The following is a 4,278-nucleotide window of genomic DNA, read 5'->3' as shown; positions in this document are numbered from 1 at the left end:
AAGCAACCGATTGCTCTTGGAGAAAGTAGAATTTAGGGATTATCTACTCAAAACCATGTTCTTGATAAGAAAGGAGAGGGCCAAGAGGTGCCAAGTGAGGGCAATGAACCTGGCTCTATTCTGCCCCCATTTGGGGTTCTAACTATAGCACCCCTATCATCTGGTTGCCCCCGGCCTTGCTTGGCCTCCAGATAGAGATGCCGAGGACATTAAAAGGTGATGCCAGGGCAGGGTGTCATTTCCCTGGGGTCGTGACCCCGCGTGAGGCACACTGCTCTGTCAGCACAGGGACAGGTCATCCAAAGACTGACCAGCCCTTGTGTGGCAGGAGCCGTCAGATTTTTAGTAGATTTCATTGAGGGTGGAGCCAGGTGCCGAGACAACTCGTATTAGAACCAGGGACCTCTCAGATTTCCTCATTGCAGGGTGATTTTGGACAAGCCAATCTCCGGGCCTCGGTTTCTCTGTCTCAAATTGAGAATGGATCACTGCCAGACTCCCCTCCAGTCCAAGTTACGGCATTCCCGTGACCCTGTCCCCTCCCGGCCTACACCTTGAGCTGTGTACCCCACCGGGGTTCTGCCTGAGCACCCATGGCTGCACTCTCCCTGTGTCTCAGCTCTGCTCCTGGGGGACTCCCCCCCTCCTCTGCTGCTCCTGAGCCTCTCAAAGTTGGTCCCGCACAGGCTGAACCCTGAGGACACCTGTCTTGGTTGTTGCCGATAAATAGATCATACATGAAAGGCACTGACTGTTGAGTCAGAAAACCTGAATTTCTAGTCCTTGTTCAGCCACTAATCTGCTACATGGCCTTGGTCAAGACCCTCGTCGTTTCTGGGCCTTAGCCATTTTGTTGGTGTAATGAGGTCCTTCCAGCTCTAAAGACTATGACGTGATGAAATGAGCAAATGCACTTGAACTTACGAACTTGAAAGCAGAACCTAAGGTCTCAAGTGCTGCTTTTCCTCCTGGTAGAGGACTATTCAGCCCTCGGACACAGCTTGCTTGCTCACTCTGAGCCTGGCAGGAGAGGGCCCTCAATAAATAGCTGTTGCATGAATGAATCAATGGTTTTAGGTTTTACTATTTACCATTTGGACACTGCTCTCATCAATTTGGTGCAAAGAGCAAGAGCCACAGAATCAGACAAATTCCATCTCTGTTTAGAAGCTGTGGGACCTTGGGCAAGTTACTTAAGCTCTCTGAGCCTTCGTGTCTTTGGGGTGTTTGCAGGATTGTTAGAGGATTAAAATAGATAATGGATTTAAGGGATTTAACACAGGGCTTAGCGCATAGTAAATGCTCAAGAAACATTAATTATCAGCGCTGATAGCCAGAGAAACAGATATTGACAGTGGTACTAAAAACCTGCGACTTCTGATAGAATAACAACAGCAATAAGAATAAATCCCTGGGGCTCCTGGTGGCTCAGTCAGTTAAGCATCTGCCTTCGGCTCAGGTCATGATCCCAGGGTCCTGGGATCCAGTCCTGCCTGGGGCTCCCTGCTCAGTGGGGAGTCTGCTTCTCCCTCTCCCTCTGTGTGTTCTCTCTCTCTCAAATAAATAAATACAATCTTATTTTTTTAAAGAATAAATCCCTTATATCAGGTATATTACTTCATAAACTGTCAAGTGTTTTTAGTTTTTATTGTGTTTACCTGATTTTTATTTTTATAATCCTGTGAGGTAAGTACTACCTCCGTTTGACAGATGAGGAGACTGAGGCTCAGAGAATTAGTGACTTGGTCAAGGAAGGTCACACAGCCAGTAGGTGCCAGAGCTTGGACTAGAATTCAGGCCTCCTTTTTTTTTTTTTTTTAATTTTTTTAATGAAGTCATCTCTATGCCCAACGTGGGGCTTGAACTCATGATCTCGAGATCAAGAGTCTCATGCTCCACCGACTGAGCCAGCTCCGTGCCCCGAATCCAGGCCTTCTAATGCCCGTATTCTCCAGGGTGTGGCTTGTGGTCCATCAGGCTACTGTCCTTCCTTGATAGGGACACAGAGGGACACGTTGTAAAAGTGCGCATGATGATCTTCTCTGCTGTGAGAATCAGAGATTAGACACACCCCACCCAGCCTGGGTTCCCCAAGTAAGTATTCCGGAGCGGGCATCACCTGTTCATTCTTACCCTGCTTTCCCGCTACATAAAGTAAGCCTTCTTTTTATATGTATCGTGTTCATTGCTTCTCCGGTCTCAAGGAGGCACTCTTATTTTGGTATTCTAGGACTTAGTGAACAAGCCTGACTCCCCGCAGTTTAACCTTCCTTATTTCTTCTTTCAATCTGCAGACTAATGAGGAGCGTCCTTCTGCATGAACAACATCCTCTCCTTAGTCATTAGTTGGTTTCATGATCAGAACTACGCGGGACATTCCCACAAGGATTTTGCAAAAAATAAGGTGATAACCCCCTAGCGTCCTCTCCTATACTTTTTTAGCCATTTGGGTTGGAGCTGCAGAAAAGGCCAGTACCTTCCTGGAAGATTATTAATATTTACATGCGTTCCTTCCTCACCCCACCCCTGCTTAATTCACTAGGCAATGAGAACCTTTGGACAGGAGTCTCACTCAGCAAAATGACATTGTGGTGGCGTGTGCGGTGATCGAGTGTCGGACACCCTCCACCCGGACAGCGGCCGTGGCAACGGAATAAAAGGGACAGATGGGAAACACTGTCGGAGTAGAATCTGTTGAACACAACGACTTTTCTTTGCAAAGGTGGGAGGCAAGAGAAAGAGAAGTAAAAGACATTCTGAAATTCTGAGCCCGAGTGACAAGAAGCAAAGTGGTATCATTAATAGAAATGAGCAAGTTAAAAGGCAGGGCTGCCATTTGGAAAGGAAGATGCCAAATTCACTTTTGCATCAAAAACAGTGAAGGTGAGACCTGCCTAGATCCAAAGGACACATCCGCTGAGACCTAATTCTTGACTCGGGGAGGTTATGTCGAGTCTGCCATGCTAGCAGGACATTCAGAGTTGCCTGTGTAAGAAGTAAGTGGATATAGATTTGAGATCCAGAGTCATCCCTGATGTGGTCACGTCCTAAACGTGGGCCCTGAAGGAGAAAATATTGGGTGAGCCAAGGGCCAAGAACATTTAGAGGGGAGGAGAAGGAAGACAAGCAAATGGAGACAAGAAAGGCTGTGGTCCAACGGTAGGATTGGGATTGTGTATTGCCAAAGAACCAAGAGAGGGTGGTATGGCAAGAGGAAAGGATGTCAGCCTGCCAGAATTCTCTGAGAGGTCTGAGAAAATGTGATTGGACTTACTGGAGACCTCTCAGAGAGGGTTCTAGAAGGTTTGATGGGAGCAGGATCTGGGGTTTGTGTTCTAGGACTCAGTCTGCTATCTGCTGGTTGAGGGCGCCAGTGTCTACGTCCACAGCAGAAAAGATGGAGTAAGAATACGCACTTTCGGCCTTGCTGTGAAGAATGAGATCCAGAGGAGGAAGGGTAAGAGCCCCTTTGAGTGCCTCCTTTGTCCTGGGCATTGTGCCAAGGGCTTTTGTCCACCATATGAGAGTCCTTTGGACACCCTAACATGATAGGCCAAATTGAGAGATGGTTACCACCACTATTAAAATCGGAGAAGATTATAATGATCAGAGAAATGAATGGGAGACAGGAAGGAGACCCAGAGAGGGTTGACTGTTCATTCACAAAACCTGACAATGCATGGACTGTGAAAGATAAGAGCCATGGCTTGACAGAAAGTCACCTGTGAAAATGAAGGGCACGGGGGTGACTCAGTCGGTTAAGCGTCTGGCTTCGGCTCAGGTCATGAACTCAGGGTCCTGGGATAGAGCCCCACATAGGGCTTCTTGCTCAGCAGGGAGCCTGCTTCTCCCTCTCCCTCTGCCTGCCACTCTGCCTACTTGGGATGGCTCTCTCAATCTGTCAAATAAATAAATAAAATCTTAGAAAGAAAAAGATTAGTGTTGCCTTGACCATCTTTATCAACCAGGGAGAGGAAGAGCCAGAAGGGGCCAGGAGGAGCATACTCCTTCGGCCACCGGCCCTCTGCCTCTGAGGGTCTCCATGTTAGAACCCTGTTCCCTCTCCTCACCCCCCTACGCCCCCACCCCTCCACCTCCGCTGTGGCTGCCTCCTGCAGGCATTTTCCACATTCACTTTCCTGCCGATTAACCAGTCTCTTCACTCCCGTGACCCCACCCGTCCACCTGCAGACCTCAGAGAGCCCCTGTGAGCACAGACCGAAAGGCCACCCAGCTGTTCTGTGGATACCAGTTAGTCTGCCCTCAGGCCCTGCCTCC

General features: G+C 48.5%; 1 long non-coding RNA gene across 1 annotated transcript; it reads left to right on the top strand.

Moving 5' to 3' along the window:
• The first annotated feature begins 2,292 nt into the window (after positions 1-2,292).
• Positions 2,293-3,989, top strand: LOC135362246 (uncharacterized). The gene is made up of 3 exons (XR_010406720.1): positions 2,293-2,404; positions 2,543-2,722; positions 3,340-3,989. It is a non-coding gene; the product is annotated as an uncharacterized LOC135362246 (long non-coding RNA).
• The last annotated feature ends 289 nt before the right edge of the window (positions 3,990-4,278 follow it).

Source organism: Mirounga angustirostris, unplaced genomic scaffold (assembly GCF_029215605.1).
Source record: "Mirounga angustirostris isolate CCGP_5_RB_7025 unplaced genomic scaffold, mMirAng1.0.hap1 SCAF_13, whole genome shotgun sequence".
Taxonomy (NCBI): Eukaryota; Metazoa; Chordata; class Mammalia; order Carnivora; family Phocidae; genus Mirounga; species Mirounga angustirostris.
Note: the sequence above shows the minus strand (reverse complement) of the source record. Positions and strands in the feature narration are given on the sequence as shown.